Consider the following 17,523-nt stretch of genomic DNA (forward strand, 5'->3'; position numbering starts at 1 on the left):
CCAAATCCTTTCCTGCTTTAAATTTTTTTTCTCTGCTTATTTTAACATGCTTGTTAGACCCGTGGATACTGTCTTGTCCTAGTGTAGAAATTTGCTTAGAGAAAATTTAAGTTTTAAATGTTGAGCATCTATGGGAAATATCGTGGGACACAAGAGTGGGCACTTGCCTGACATAGCATCTAGCACTCAGTAAATATCTGTTGCTTTTTTAGGAATTAGAAGCTTCAGTTCTAGCCTCTGCTATCAGCTACCTGTGTGACCTAATTAGAACCTCATTTGTCATCTTTAAAATGATTAGAATCCCTTCTAGCTCTGATTCAGTGACTTAGTTCATTCTCAGCCCCCTCACCCTCTTTTTTTAAAATTTAGTTCCAGTATGGCCTTGAAATCAATTTCTTGAAAAGAAATACATAGTCACTGGATAGGCTGAAGGGCAAGTGTTGTGAAATAACCCACTCTCTGGCTTCAGTTATTTGCTTGGCCATGTGTTCTTTCTTTACTCTGGTAGAGTTACCTTAGATTTTTCTGTTTGAACTAGTTTGCCGCTAGATACTGATCAGTGAGCACATTTCTTAGCACCTACCCAAAGACTATGAAGTGGGAGCTTCATGAAATGACTGATCATTTTCCAGTCATGTATATCCCTAAATGGCATAATATGCAGTATAGTTCAGGTTTGGAAAAGTAGTTAAGCTGTAGTTTTTTTTAAAAAATGTTTACTTGAGCAGGTTTAGAAAAAACTGGCTGGTTAACCAAACTTTTTCAAAATGTTCATGTATTTTCCTCATGTTTTAAAATATGTCATGTTTTGACAATGAATGTAAGCATATTGAAGAAGTATAATATTAGGATTGTCACATTTCTAATCTGATTTTATTTAGAGTTTGCTTAATATCTTTTTGTAGCTAGACAGATTTGCATTGCCTTTCAAATATTTTAAAGTAACAATTGCCTTTTTCTCTTGTACTTTACAAAAATAACTGTTTCTTTTCCACGGTTTTAGTAATTAGCCTTTTGTTTCTTGTGGTCCTGAAATGAGATGATAGACTTGGCCATTTAAAAAGTAAAATCAACTTAAATTTAAGATTGATGTCAATATTTACTGGTCCCCAAATTTTTCTAAATGGTCTAATATTTGCTAGTAAAGTGAGAAACAAAATAATGTATATTTTTTCTGGTATATGGCAATGCGGAGGCAAAGGAGGATTAGAAGGCCACAAATCAAGGATACGTATTCAGACCTGCAATTGAGTTACTAAGTATTTGTTGAATGCCAGCTGTGTGCTTATTTCTACTGATTTTTTAAATTTTAATTGTCATTCAAGTACAGTTTTCTGCCTTTCCCCCCACCCCAGCCCAAACCCCCAGCCCTCCCCACATCCCTCCCATCCCCCCCACCCCCATTATGGTCCATGTGTCCTTTATACTTGTTCCTGCAAACCCTTCACCCTTTTCCCCTGAAATTCCCTCCTGTCTCCCCTCTGGTCACTATTAGCCTGTTCTCAATTTCTGTGTCTTTGGTTGTATTTTGCTTGTTTGTTTGTTTTATTGATTAGGTTCCTGTTAAAGGTGAGATACATATGGTATTTGTGTTTCACCACTTGGCTTATTTCACTTAACGTAATGCTTTCTAGTTCCATCCATGCTGTTGCAAAGGGTAGGAGCTCCTTCTTTCTTTCTGCTGTATAGAATTCCATTGTGTAAATGTACTGTAGTTTTTTGATCCATTCATTTACTGATGGACACCTAGGTTGCTTCCAGCACTTGGCTATTGTAAATTGTGCTGCTGTGAACATTCGGGTGAATAGGTTCTTTTGGGTTGGTGTTTCAGGGTTCTTAGGATATAATTCTAGCAGTGGAATTGCTGGGTCAAAAGGCAGATCCATTTTTAGTTTTCTGAGGAAATTCCATACTGTTTTCCACAGTGGCTGCACCAGTCTGCAATACCACCAACAGTGCACTAGGGTTCCCTTTTCCCCACAACCTCTGCAACACTTGTTTGTTGCTTTGTTTATGATGACCATTCTGACCAGTGTGAAGTGGTATCTCATTGTGGTTTTAATTTGCATCTCTCTGACAGCTAGAGATACTGAGCATCTTTTCATGTGTCTCTGGACCCTCTGTATGTCCTTCTTGGAGAAGTGTCTGTTCAAGTCCTTTGCCCATTTTTTAATTGGGTTGCTTGTCTTGGAGTTGAGTCGTGTGAGTTCTTTATATATTTTGAAGATTAACCTTGTCTGTGGTATCATTGGCAAATATGTTTTCTCATACAGTTGGTTCTCTTTTTATTTTAATACTCTTTTCTTTAGCTATGCAGAAGGTTTTTATTTTGATGAAGTCCCATGTGTTTATTCTTTCCTTTATGTCCCTTGCTCTAGGGGACATAGCAGTGAAAATACTGCTGCATGAAATAGCTGAGATTTTCTTGCCTATGTTCTCCTCTAGGACTTTTATGGTGTCACAACTTATATTTAAGTCTTTTATCCACCATGAATTTATTTTTGTATATGGTATAAGTTGGTGCTCAAGTTTTCTTTTTTTTTTTTTTTTTTTGCATGTGGCTGTCTAGATCTCCCAACACCATTTGTTGAAGAGGCTATTTTTACTCCATTTTATGTTGCTGCCACCTTTGTGGAAAATTAATTGACCATAGAGACTTGGGTTTATTTCTGGGTTCTCTGTTCTGTTCCATTGGTCTGTCTGTCTGTTTTTATGCCAGTGCCAAGCTGTTTTGATTACAGTGGTCTTGTAATACAGTTTGGTATCAGGTGTTGTGATCCCTCCTACTTTGCTCTTCTTCTCAAAATTGCTGCAGCTATTCCGGGTCGTTTATGGTTCCATATAAATTTTTGAAGTGTTTGTTCCATATCTGTGAAATATGTCATTGGTACCTTAATAGGGATTGCATTCAATTTGTAAATTGCTTTGGGTAGTATGGACATTTTGATGATGTTAATTCATCCGATCCGTGAACATGGTATATGTTTTCATCTATTTGTGTCTTCCTTGATTTCTTTCTTCAGTGTTGTATAATTTTCCGAGTACAGGTCTTTTACCTCCTTGGTTAGGTTTATTCCTAGGTATTTTACTTTTCTTGTTGCTATATCAAATGGGATTTTTTTTCCTGATTTCTACTTCTGATGTTTCATTGTTGGTGTACAAAATTGCTTTTGGTTTCTGGATATTGACTTTGTGTCCTGCTGTTTTACCAAATTCATTTATTAGGTCGAGCAGTTTTTTGGCAAAGCCTATAGGATTTTCTGTGTACACTATCATCTCATCTGCAAACAATGCCAGCTTTGTTTCCTCCTTTCAGATTTGGATACCTTTTGTTTCCTTTTCTTGTCTGATTGCTGTGGCTAAACTTCCAATACTATGTTGAATAGAAGTGGTGAAAGTGGACAGCCTTGTCTTGTTCCTGATCTTAGTGGAAAAGATTTTAGTTTTTGCCCATTGAGTATGTTGTTGACTATAGGTCTCTCATATATGGCCTTTATTATATTGAGGAATGCTCCCTTTATTCCCACTTTGCTGAGTGTTTTTATCATAAATAGGTGCCGTACCTTATCAAATGCTTTTTTCGAATCTATTGATATGATCATGCGATTTTTGTCTTTGCTTTTGTTTATGTGATGCATTATGTTTATTGATTTGTGAGTATTGTACCATCCTTGCATCACTGGAATGAATCCCACTTGGTCATGGTGTATGATCTTTTTAACATATTGCTGAATTTGGTTTGCCAATATTTTGTTGAGGATTTTAATGTCTAGGTTCATCAGCAATGTTGGCCTGAAGGTTTCTTTCTTTCTTGTGTCTTTATCTGGTTTTGGGATTAGGATGATGCTGCCTTCATAAAAAGAGTTTGGGAGTCTTCCATCATTTTGGATTTTTTGGAATAATCTGTGAAGGATAGGGGTTAGCTCTTCCTTAAATACTTTGTCAAATTCTCCTGTGAAACTGTCTGGTCCAGGGCTTTTGTGTCTCGGGAGTTTTTTGATTACTGCTTCAATTTCGTCTGCTGTTATTGGTCTGTTCAGGCTTTCTGCTTCTTCTTCATTGAGTTTTGGAAGATTATATTTTTCTAGAAATTTGTCCATTTCATCTAGGTTTTCAAATTTCTTGGCATACAGTTCTTTGTAGTAATTTCTTACAATTCTTTGTATTTCTGTGGTGTCAGTTGTAATTTCTCCTCTTTTATTTATGATTTTATTTATTTGGGTCCTCTCTCTTTTTTTCTTGATGAGTCTGCTTAAAGGCTTGTCAATTTTGTTTATCTTTTCAAAGAACCAGCTCCTGGATTCATTGTTCTTTTAGTCTCTATGTCTTTTAATTTTGCCCTGATCTTGGTTATTTCCTTCCTTCTACTTGCTCTAAGCTGTCTTTGTTGTTGTTCCTCGAGTTTTTGTAGGCGTAGGGTTAGGTTGTTTATTTGAAACGTTTCTGTCTTTTTTAGGTAGGCCTATATTACTATGAACTTCCCCCTCAGGACTGCCTTCATTGTGTCCCATAAGTTTTGGGTGGTTGTAAGTTCACTTTTGTTTCTTTCCAGAAACTTTTTTATTTCTTTCCTAATCTCATTCTTGACCTATTCATTGTTTAATAGCATACTATTCAATCTCCATGATTTTGAGTGTTTGGGTTTTTTTTCTTGGGGCTAGTTTCTAGTTTCAGTCCCTTGTGGTTGGAGAAAATGCTTGATATGATTTCAGTTTTCTTGAATTTGTTGAGTCTTGTTTTGTGTCCTATCATGTGATCTGTCTTTGAAAATGTTCCATGTGCATTTGAAAAGGATGTGTATTTAGCTTCTTTGGGATGAAAGGCTCTATATGAGTCAGTTAAGTCCATTTCATCTAGGGCATGTTCAGCGCCACATTATCTTTGTTGATGTATTGTTTGGAAGATCTGTCCATTTTTTACAGTGGGGTGTTAAAATCCCCTACTATAATTGTATTGCTGTCAATATTTTTCTTGAAGTCCTTCAAGATTTTCTTTATGTATTTGGGTGCTCCTGTGTTGGGTGCATATATATTTACAATGTTTATGTCATCTTGGTGGATTCTTCCCTTGAGTTTATGAAGTGATCTCCTGGGTCTGTCTTTATGGCCCCTTTTTTGAAGCCTCTTTTGTCTGGTATCAGTATTGCTACCCTGGCTTTTTTTTTTTCCTGTCCATTTGCTTGGAGAATTTGTTTCCAGCCCTTCACTTGTAGTCTGCATAGGTCTTTTGTTCTGAGGTGGGTCTCCTATAGGCAGCATATATGTGGGTCATGCTTTCTTATCCATTCAGCTATTCTGTTCTTTTGATTGGAGCATTTAATCCATCTACATGTAAGGTTATTATTGATAGATACTTATTCATTGCCATTTTTTCATACCTGTGCTCCTCTCTCTCTCTTTTCCTTCCTTGCCTTAAAACAGCCCCTTTAGCATCTCTTGCAGAGCTGGTTTGGTGGAGGTATATTCTTTTAGACCTCTTTTGTCTGGGAAGCTCCTTATTTGGCCTTCTATCTTGATTGAGAGCCTTGCTGGGTAAAGTAGCCTTGATTGCAGGCCTCTAGTTCTCATTATTTGGAATATTTCTTGCCACTCTCTTCTGGCTTGGAGCATTTCCATTGAGAAGTCAGCTGCTAACCTTATTGGGGCTCCCTTGTATGTTACTTCCTGTTTCTTCCTTGCTGCCTTTAAGATTCTCTTTTTGTCTTGGAATTTTGCCATTTTAATTATGGTGTGTCTTGAAGTGGACCTCTTTGGGTTCCTCTTGATTAGGACTCTCTGTGTTTCCTGGATTTGTGTGACTTTTTCTCTTAGCAATTAGGAAAGTTTTCTATCATTACTTTTTCAAACAGGTTTTCTATCCTTTCCCCTTTTTCTTCTCCTTCTGGTATCCCTATTATGCGGATATTATTACATTTTATGTTGTCCTGCATTTCTCTTAATCCCTCTTCGTTCTTTCTGAGCCTCTTTTCCTTTTCTTGCTCTTTCTGGTTATTTTTTCTACCTTGTCCTCCAGCTCACTGATCCAGTCATCTGTTTCATTGAGCCTGCTTTTGATTCCTTCAGTGTTCTTCAGTTCAGAAATTGTATTCTTCATTTTCTCTTGGTCTTGTTGATAGTTTCTATTTCCTTATGTTGATATAGTTTCCAGTGAGTTCATTGTAGTTTCCCTGTAGTTTTTGGTAATTCCCTGTGAGCTCATTGAACTTCCTGATAACCATTACTTTGAACTCACTATCTTACAGTTGACTTGCCTCTGTTTCATTTAGCATTCTTTCTGAGGCTTCCTCCTTTCCTTCATTTGGGGATTGTTTCTTTGTCTTCCCATTGTTTGTGAGACTCTTCTTGTTAGACTCTGCTTCTTACATTGATCTGTTCTGACTCCTTGGGTTTATGGTGTGAACTTCTGTGGTAGAATACCTGTGAGATTCAGTGGCGCAGTCTCGTTAATCTCCTGAGCTCACTGGTCTTGGGCTGTCGTTTATGTTGGCTCTCTGTATATCTTTGGGTTTTGATTGTTGTTGGATCTTTCTTTGGTGGGTCTTTCCCTCCAGCTGGTTAACTGAGTATCACTCCATCCACTGTGTCTTGTATTCTGTTGTGCAGGTGTGGACAAGTTGTGTTGAAGCTGATTCTTCTCTGTGTACAAGGTTTTGAGGCTTCTCTCTTGCTCTTGTTCAGTTGTTTGTTGTGGGTAATTTCTCTACCTTCTAGTTGTATTTCTAGATTGGTCCTGGATTGAAGTTAGTGTGGCTTCTACTCCTTCCTTCACCTTCCTCCCAACACAATTCTTAATCATGTGGCCAATTCAGGAACGTAATTATTATTTCGATATCATGTCCCTCATTCCATGAGTGAAAGCCTGAGGCTCAGAGAGGTCAAATAACTTTATTTAAACATCTGTGCGCCTGTAAGCAACAGAGCTGGAATGCAGGCCTGTTCTTACAGTATTTGCTGATGCTCTTTCACCATGTGGCCATTTGAGTCTGTGTGCTCATGATTGTTATGAACTTTGATATGACACCTCTCTTCAAGAAGCTTCCTTTCCGAAGGAGCTCCTACCCTTTGCAACAGCATGGATGGAGCTGGAAAACATTATGCTTAGCAAAACAAGCCAGTCAGTAAAAGACAAATACCATATGATCTCACCTTTAACAGGAACCTAAATAACAAAACAAAGAAACAAGCAAAATATAACCAAAGTCACTGAAATAGAGGACAGGCTGACGGTGATGGGAAGGGAGAGAAGAGGGAATTTAAGGGGACAGTGGGAAGGGTTCACAGGAACAAACCTAAAGGACTCATGGTCATAAGCTAAGGGGAGGGTGGTAATGGGAGGGAAGTGGGGAGGGTGGGAGGGGGGACTGGATTGGGAGTAAAAAGGAGAAAACTGTATATGAAAAAAAAGAAGCTTCCTTTCCAACATAGAGGAAAACATCTAACTTTTGAAGGTCACTTAATTTGTATTATGGAAATTCAGAGAAGGGAGACAATAGGTGAGTGCTGAAATGGTTAGAGGTGAACTTGGTCTTTGACCTCTATTTGGATAAATGTTGGAAAAAAGGGGTAACATTACAGGTTGAAAAATAACATGAATGGAAAGCATGGAGATAAATTAATCTTATATTGTACGTTTCTGCATTGATGAGACTAACCTATCTTTCTCTTGATGTTTTGAGCTTAGTTTTAATTAAGGTCAGTTTAAGATGTAAAAGGATGGATTTGGAGAGGTACGTTATTACCCCCATCCCCCTGCCTGCCAATTCATAGGTAGAATGAATTGGAGGGGGAAGAGACTTGTGCATAGGTGAGGACAGTTGGAAGGATCATGTTGTAATCCTGGAATATGGTCTCTCAGTCTATAAAGAACAGTAGTTTCATATTAGTATTAGCTGTACCTTCAGTTTACTGACTCTCCCTGCTTCCTGTAAATTTGTTTATAATTAGGCTCCATTGGTGATTTCTTCTTTCTTTTTTCTTTGTATGTTTTTGTTGACTGGTGTGACTTTTTCTTATTGACTTGTGGCTTTTTGTCCATTAAGGAGGTTAGCCCTTTGTAAAATGAAGTGCAGATTAGTTCTTATTAATTTGTCTTTTGACTTTGCTTATGGTGATTTTTGCCCTGATATATGCACGCACATGGACACACCATGTATGTGTGTGTATATAATTTAAATTATATGCACATATTTATATGTAATTTAAAGTAAATATATGTCATTGCTTAAAAGGCCTCTTCACTTTGTGATAATAAAGTAATTCTATTCTAACAGTTTTAAGATATTTTCCCACCACATTTAAATATTTGATCCATTTATAATTTATCCTATGTAATGTGTAAGATATAGATTCAGCTTTTTTTTTTCTAGATAGTTTCTTGGTATCCCCAACTCTCTTTCTCTTTTTTAATCATGGTAAGTTTATTTAATAATCATTTCCCTGTTTCTTTTTTAAAATATATTTATGCTATTACAGTTGTCCCAATTTTTCCCCCTTTAACCCCCTCCCCCCGACCTGCCCTCCACTCCCATAGTCAATCCCCATACTGTTGTCCATGTCCATGGGTCCTTCATATGTGTTCTTTGACTAATCCCTTCACCTTCTTTCAATAAGTCTTTGCCTCCACCCGCGCCTCTTATAGCTGTCAGTCTGTTCCATGATTCTATGCCTCTGGTTCTCTTTTGCTCATTAGTTTATTTTGTTCATTAGATTCTTCTTATGAGATCATATGGTATTTGTCTTTCATCACTTTTTATTTTTCAGTTACAGTCGACATACAATAATATACTAGTTTCAGGTATATACCCCAGTGACCAGATACCACATAACCCACCAAGTAATAATCATCCCAATAAATCCTGCACCCATCTGACACCACACATAGCTACCAGAATACCATTGACTATATTATATCCTATGTTGTCCCTACATTATACCCTATAATACTATACCCTAAAGGGTTTTTTTCTAAGTTTGATGAGAGTATTTGCTGCATTTCACATTCCCATACCCATTCCCTAACAACCAGTTGTACTACTTAATCTCTTCACCTTTTTCACTCATCTTCCTGATCCCTCTCCCATCTGGCAACTGTCAAATGTTTTCTGTATCTATGAGTCTGTTTCTGTTCTGCTTGTTAGTGTATTTTGGTTTTTTTTTTTTTTTTCAATTCAACTGTAGGTAGATATGTATTTATTGCCTTTTTATTGTTTGTATTTTTTTATCTCTTTTTCTTCTTAAAGAAGACCCTCCTTCAACATTGCATATAGTACTGGTTTGGTGGTGATAAACTCTTTTAGCTTTTTCTTGTCTGGACAACTCTTTATTTGTCCTTTGATTCTAAATGACAACTTTGCTGGGTAGAGTAATTTTGGTAGATCCTTGCTTTTTATCACTTTGAGTATTTCTTGCCACTCTTCTCTGGCCTGCAAAGTTTCTGTTGAGAAATCAGCCTTCAGTCTTATGGGAACTCCCCTGTAGGTAACTAACTGCTTTTCTCTTGATGTTTTTAAGATTCTCTCTTTTATCTTTAACCTTTTGCATTTTAATTATGATGTGTCTAGATTTTGTTTGGGACTCTGTGCTTCATGTATTTGAATGTCTATATCCTTCATCAAATTAGGGAAGTTTCTTTCATTATTTTTTTCAAATAGATTTCCAATTTCTTGCTCCTTCTGTTCTCCTGCTGGCACCCGTGCAAAGCTGAAATGCTTGAAGTTGTCCCAGAGGCTGCTTACACTATCCTCATTTTTTAAAATTCTTTTTTCTTCTTCTTGTTCTGACTGGTTGTTTTTTGCTTCCTTATGTTCCAAATCATTGATTTGATTCTTGGCTTCATCCACTCTACTGTTGTTTCCCTGTAAATTGTTCATTTCAATTAGTGTATCCTTCATTTCTGACTGGATCTTTTTTATGTGTTGAGGTCTTCACTGAGTTCCATGAACATCCTTATAACCAATGTTTTGAACTCTGCATCTGATAGACTGCTTATCTCCATTTTGTTTAGTTCCATTTTTGGAGTTTTGATCTGTTCTTTCATTTAGGCCATGTATCTTTGTTTCTTCATTTTGGCAGCCTCTTTGTATTTGTTTGTATGTATTAAGTAGAGCTGCTGTGACTCCTGTCTTGGTTATATGGCCTAGTATAGTAGCTGTACTACAGTGGCACAGCCTCCCCTATCACCCAAGCTGGGTACTTGAGGTGTGCCCTTCTTCTGGGCTGAGTACACTCTTCTCTTGTAGTTGAGCTGTGATTGCTGTTGTCAGGTCAATGGGAGGGATTTATCCAGGCCAGTCAGCTACAAGGACTGATTATGACTATTGACTACCAACCTCTGTCCTCCATGGAGGATCAGCTGTGCAGGAGCAGGGTGGTGGTGCTCCCATGTGGTCTGTAGCTATCCACTAGGTATGCAGGCTCTGGGGTTTCCTTGATGATACAGGCCAAGGTCAGCCCCTACCTGTGTTCTGCTCAGGGCAACCCTTTGTGAGCTATAAAGCAGTGTGAGATGGCTGCTACTTGCACTGGGCTTGTGCTTTGATATGGCCTGGCTGGCTGCAAGGTTGCTGCCTCTAGGGCCTCACAGAATGTGGAAGCCAATGTCAGCTGCTGCCTGTGATCTGGCTTAAACTACATAGTGGTGATCTGCAAATGACTGCTACTTGTTCTGGGCTTGGAGGTGCCTGGGAGAGGCCAAGCTGCAAACAGAACCCACTGCCACTAGTGCTGGGCCTGGGGCCATTTAGCAAGAGGTCTTTGGCCTACCTACACTAAATGCTTTTCTCATTTGGGGTTTGTGAATCTTTGTGATATATTAGGATAGTCTGAAGAAGAAAAGGCCACTTGTATGGAAAAGTCACTGGAAGCTGTTTTGAGTGGGCTTGAAAGTTGGATTGGGTGGGGTCTCAGGATTACAACAGTGGAGCAAAAGGTAGTAGATTGATGGATTCTCAGATTTGGCACCTATCTGAGCCTGCAGGGGCAGGGCTCAGTAAAGGAACATTTTCTGCCACCATTTCTTTTTTTGGGAGAAAGTTGCACCTCCAGCCTTTGCCCTAAAGCCAGACAAATTCAGTGTCTCCTGTATGTCTCTGTTGCCTTTCAAGTTGCTGCCCCAGTGCTGGAGCAAGGGTCAGAATGAGTAAGTCCATTGAATAAATTTCTCCATGGGCCCTTTAAGAGAAACACCTGGGACTCTAGAAGCTCTCTGTCTCAACCTCAATCCCCACTGATTTTCACTGCCATACGTTATAGGGACTCATCTACCTTGCACAGAACTCTGGACTGGGGTGTGCTGGAAGTCTTCAGTCCTAATGTAGGGCTGGGCCCCCTCACTCCTCATGGTCGTCCTCTGAAGCCAAGGTCCCTCCCATTTTTTAACCACCATGGATGTGTATGGGATCATCCTGTTTTGCATTTCTAACCCCCCCCCCCCCCCATCATTCTTGTCATGGCTTCTTTTGTATATCCTTAGTTATAGGACTTCTGCTTGGTCAGATTTCATGTGGTTCTCAATGATGGTTGTTCTGTAGTTTAGTTATAACTTTGATGTGGTCCTGGGAGGGTGCCAGTACTGCATTTCCCTACTCTGCCGTCTTGACCAGGAGCCTTCCAGCTTGCTTTGTTTATTTATTTGTTTTTGTTGAATTTATTGGTGCTACATTGGTCAGTAAAACTGTAAGTTTGAAGTGTACAGTTCTACAATACATCATTTGCACATTTGCTGCATAATTTATCCCTCGTTTACTCTATTCCACCTGCCACCACTTCCCTTCCCTCTGTAGCTTTGCTTTTAAATAGACTATCCTCTAGATATGCTGAGTAACTAGCCTCATACACATCCTCCTCTATCATTTGATTTTTGTTTCCAGGAGAAAAGAGGATATATCTTCACAGTTAACAAAGGAGTCTAGTTTTTAGATTATAGGTCACATCAAAGAAGGAGCTATTTTGAAGGTTAAGAGCTTTCATTCTTGGTAGTTCTTGAGCAAAGTCAGGAAGCTAAAATAAAGGATTCAGTGCTGTACTAGCTCTCTCCTTAGACTGGACTTTTGGGGTGCAGATAAAAACTTGCAGGTTTTTAAAAGACCGTGAGTTTTATTAGAAACAAAATAGAATGATCCAGGACCTTTCTTGTAGATACCCTTCAGGAGTGAGAGAAGATGAGGGAGGCAGGGAAGACAATGTAAAACTACCAGTGTCAAGCCTGAATTTAATTTTTAGGTTCCTGAAAATGAAGTTAAATTAAAAAATCTAATGTGGTATACAATCTGAAATTATTCCTATATTTGCATTATATGCATAGGATTCATAGGTCTCAAACATTTCAATTATTTCCCTGTATGTACAGATGGATCTAATATAAACTCTGTGTAGGTGCTAAATGATGGGTAATCCACATTCTGTATATCTGTTATACAGGATGTATGTACATCGAGAGACCTATACCTGTATCTTCATTTGGTCCTAAATTCATGGTCATGTTGTATTTACCTGCATTATTTTCTAGATTTTTAAAAATATTTTATTTATTTATTTATTTTTAGAGGAGAAGGGTGGAAGAGAGGGAGATAAATATCAGTGTATGGTTGCATCTTGTGTGCCCACTACTGAGGACCTGGCCTGCAACCCAGGCATGTGTCCTGACTGGGAATCGAACCGGTGACCTTTTGGTTTGCAGGCTGGCACTCAATCCACTGAGCCACACCAGCCAGGGCTATTTTTCTAGATTTTTTTTGTGTATTTTTCATAGATACCCTATATTATACCTTATAATACTATACCCTAAAGGATTTTTTTCTAAGTTTGATGAGAGTATTTGTTGTAAGTAGACGCAATGAATGTATCTTATTATAGTCTGTCTGTTCCTAATTCTTTCACTGTCACTGTCATTATACTTTTCACTACATATGCTATAAATGCCCAATGTATTGTTACTGCTTTAAACAGTCATCTTTCTGGGCAGTTAAAAATATGAAAAAGAAAATACTCTATTTTGCTTTTATTTATTCTTCATTTCTTTGTTTAGATCCAAACTTCTGACCTGTATCATATTCCTTATATCTGAAAAACTTCCTTTAATATTTTATAGGGTGGATTTGTTGACATTGAATTCTCTCCTCCTTCTTCTTTCTTCTTCCTTGCTTCTCCTCCTCTCCACCCCCACTGCCCCCTGGTTTGGGGAAGTCTTTTTCACTCATGAAGGATATTTTTACTGGATATAAAATATTGCTCTGGGTTTTCCCTTTGTGCTATTTCTCAGAGTGAATCTTGTCTCTTGCAGCTGTATTCCACTGTTAGTTTTGCTGAAAGCTTGTTAGCATGGTAGTGAAGAATGAGGGGAGTTCTCTGATGATCTGTTAAGCTTCAGATTTAGGCAGGTATTAGAATCTGGGTCTTGAAGTGTAGCCTTCACAAGACTTTCCACTTCACTGCTGGGGTGGAACTTCTACCCTTCTTTCTTTTACCCAACTGCATTGTCTAGGATAGGTTTTTTAAAGCCCTTTGTTAGCCAAGATTTTTAAAGACCTTTTAAAGGTCCTTCCCTCCTCTGCATTAGGTTATTTTTACTTTAGAGAGATAGTGAAGATTGGGTATGTCAGTCTCCTTTCCTCTAGCTGTAGTAGGCTTTTTACCTGTGTCCTCAAGGTACAGGCCTTGATGAATTTTTCCTTGAAAATTAAGCCTTTTATTCCATAGGGACAGAGGGGAAGTAGCTCTGGGTTGATTGGCATTTGGCTGCTGTTCCAGTCTCAAACTCCGCAGGGGTGGGTGAGGACTGGAACAAGGGGCTTTCTTTGATTTCTCCCAGATTCTAACACCACCTGCATACACTCATACATTAGAAAGCCCTTTGAGGTTCCTGGAGGAAAAGCCTGTAATAGGGTGGGAACTCTTGTGATTGCATCCTCCAGGGACTTCACATTCTCATGTTAGCCCATATTTAGTCTCCTGCAATTTGTCAAAATTTCTGGTTAATATTCCTAACTGCAGTGGGATTCATCCATGCTCTTGTGACTGTATATCCTTTAGTCAGAGAGAAGGCTTTTCTTCCTTCAGGGTTTTAGATGGAGCCACTGTGTTGCTCCATCTTGGCTGTATTGCCTAGCTAGAGGTTGGGTTAGGAGAAAGTAGGGGAATGGGAGAGTGATTCCCTCCACTCTCTTTAAACCTTAGGAATACACATTGTGGTCGGAGAATAACTTGTGAGACTTAACTAGGACTCAGCATATGATCAGTTTTTATAAATGATCTTTTTGTGCTTGATAGAATATTTATTTTGCAATTACTGTGTACTTGTCATATGTCTTTTTAGGCCCAGTTTGTTAATCATACTATTCATATCTGTATTTTATTTTTGCCCCTTTTTTGAGTCATTTGTTCTATCAACTACTGATAGTAATTTCCTCATTTTGCTAATGGATATTTTTCACTTGTAGTTCTGCTAAGTTTTGTTTTACATATTTGAAGGCTATATTATATGAATATGGATCTTAAATTTTTATATCTTTCTAATGAAGTATACATTTTTATCTTGTGAATTATACCTCTATTAATGCTTTTTGCATTAAAGTCTACTTTGTGTACTATTAATATAGCTAGAGCAACTTTAGTTTGTGTTTGTATGACTTTTTCTATGTTTTTTATTTTTAGGTATGATTCTTGTAAGCACCATAATAGTTGAATTTTGTTTTTTTATTTTAGATTTTTTGTTTACTTAATATATTTTTTCAATTGCAATTTATATTTAATATTATTTTGTATTGGTTTCAGATGTACAGCATGGTGGTTCGATGGTCATATACTTTACAAAGTGTTCCCCCTCATATTTGCAGTACCCATTTTATTTTTTACTTAGTATAATAATTTTCGTCTTTCAGTCCAGTTACATTTTTTTAGTATTTTATTTATTTATTTTTAGAGAGGGAAGGGAGGGAAAAAGAGAGAGAGCGAGAGAGAGAGAGACATCGATGTGCGGTTGCTGGGGGCCGTGGCCTGCAACCCAGGAATGTACCCTGGCTGGGAATCGAACCTGGGACACTTTGGTTCCCAGCCCGCGCTCAATCCACTGAGCTACGCCAGCCAGGGCCAGTCCAGTTACATTTAATATATTACTGGAATATTTGGATTTTCATTTGACATCTTACATTTTGTTTTTTATATGTTCTACTTTTTTGTGATTGTGCCTTCCTTCTTTTTGGGTTTATTTGGGTATTTTAATTCTATTTTTACTTTCTATTAGCATAGCAGTTATGTACACTTATACTATTTTTAAATGTTACCCTAGATATCAAAACATGTATTTTCTTTCTTTTTTGAAATATGGAAGTTTTTTTAATACATAACACGATCATAAGGCACAAAATTCAAAATATACAAAAGGTTATATGATAGAAAATCCTTTCTCATATCTGCCTACAAGCCCAGTTCTCCAGATAACTCAAATATGAATCCACCAGTACAGTCATCTGGCCTCTTTACTGGCCCCCCAAACATACTGTATTTATTGCTCTCTAAGATGAAAGTCTTGGTTTATATCTTCTTGCTTATTCACCTTATCCTTCAAAGCTCAGGTAAAGTCTCTTTCTCTTTCATAAAGTTTTCCCAAACAAATCTTATCTTAACTGATCTTACCAACTTCTGGTGATGATTGCAGTTTATTCACCCATTTTAGCATTTGTGTTATTTTGTGCTGGTTTCTTTAAGTTTAAAGTATGTAAATCTTACTTGCAACACTAGATTGTGAGTTCTTTGAGGGCAGGATAACATGCCTTATTTGGTCTATAGAATGCTGAGCACATAAGCAGATGGTCCCCAAACAGTTGTTGAATTAAATTGCTTCTCTAGTAATGGCTGTCAGAAGCTAGTTTTCCAGGAAGATTTCAGTTTTGGTGCATCTTGATTCTCCATTGTTCCTGGTAGATAATAGTTTTTAGAGTTGCTTTTGAATGCAAAATTACAGGTGCAGGATTGGAAGCCACTTGAAAAAGTGTTTATAAATTATTGTTTTTTATGAACTTGTTTTACATTTCATGTTACTTTAAGATTAGAATTAATAGAATATCCACTTCTAATTCCATATCATAGTGTAAAAATCTTCATTGCTACTTGTGACATGTGCCACTTTCTTTTAAGTATTGACAAGTTAATATTCTTTTTTTCCGAAAATATCTTTTTTGATTAAAAATTTTCTTAATCACATTTTTGAAAATGTGATCAGGAGTTAGAAAGTATTGAAAAGTTAGAAAGTATTAAAAAATATTGGGAAAATTGTCTTACTTTTTATCAGTGAAAGATAAATGTTAACATTCTATGTATACTCTGTTTTTTTCTGTGTATATGTAATAAGTTCTCCCCTCTAAGTTTCTCACTTTTTAATTATTGATGTTTGCTTTTCAGCTTTTCCTAAAAGGATTCCTGTATTTGTTAGAAGTGCTTGAGGAAGAGTGATAAAGGCAAGTATCCAACACTTTATAGTCAATGAAATAACTTAGTTCATAGCCAAACAAGAAAGCTTTGGTTACCGTATCTATCAAAAAGACAAAAAAAATTGGAAAGAAAAACTTAAAGGAAAAAAAAGAAAAAGATTTTCTGTATATTTTAGTATGGTTTTTACAACACCCTCATAAACATTTCACAGATTTTAAAAACATAATTTTTAACTTTTCTGATATTAATTTAGAACAACTAGTTTCTTGAATATGAACTTATGGCATATTGTATCTTTGGCAATACTCTTGTAGAAAAATTGTTTAAAATTCTGAGAGTGTAACAAAGTTCATTTCAAATGCCTGGTCTGTTGGTGGCTTTTTCTCCTCTTCCCCCTTTTCACTCCTTCCCCCTACCCCCTTTCAGCCATGTCCTTCTCTTCCTTTTTCTTTCCCCACTTCCTCTGGTTTACTCATAAGAACTCTCTACTTTCAGCAAAGTTGAGTAAATAAAAGAGAAGCTGACATTTCCTTCTTACAAAAGCACACTTACTTTGCAGTTGAACTTGTGTTAAAACCAGGGGTCTCAATATTTTGGGAATTTTATAAACTGAGCAAGAGTTATTATTTGTTTGAATTTTATAGAAGAAAATAAGGGATTCCTAAAAAACTTTGCCAGTGTTGAATTTCTTTAGTGCCTGCGTTTTTACTGTCAACAGTTTTATAGAGTAAATTATTACAACATTACTGTCTTTGGTATTTTTGGCACAGCATTTGATCTTCCATAAAATTTGGCTTATCTTGAAAGGTGGCCTTAAAGATTTTCTGTTGGCCTACAGAAAATTTTAGCAAGTGTCAAAATTTTGACCATATTTCATGTTTGTCACATGTAGCAGATGATAGCTACAAGTGTAAGTACCAGATTATATTTTATTATCAATGCAGTAGGTTGTTTTTTAAAATTCTTATCTTACCACTTGATGTTTCAAGTTCAACCTGGGGTGCCATGTTAGGTAAGCCTCTGCTGGTTAGTATGGTTATGTCTTGCCTTTAGAAATCCCAGAATTCATTACTGTTCTACTACGTAATCGTTGCATTTG

The 17,523-nt window shown here is 37.2% G+C and overlaps 1 protein-coding gene across 4 annotated transcripts in view; it reads left to right on the top strand.

Annotated features, from left to right (window-relative positions):
• The window catches only part of TMCC1 (transmembrane and coiled-coil domain family 1), a 194,901-nt gene that overhangs the window by 20,359 nt on the left and 157,019 nt on the right, over positions 1-17,523 (top strand). For all 4 annotated transcript variants that reach the window (XM_028517818.2, XM_028517819.2, XM_036030764.1 and 1 more), the window contains one exon: positions 16,395-16,450. The gene's annotated coding sequence lies outside the window, so the exon portion shown is untranslated. The remainder of the gene's footprint in view (positions 1-16,394; positions 16,451-17,523) is intronic.

This window comes from Phyllostomus discolor, chromosome 7, assembly GCF_004126475.2.
Source record: "Phyllostomus discolor isolate MPI-MPIP mPhyDis1 chromosome 7, mPhyDis1.pri.v3, whole genome shotgun sequence".
NCBI lineage: Eukaryota > Metazoa > Chordata > Mammalia > Chiroptera > Phyllostomidae > Phyllostomus > Phyllostomus discolor.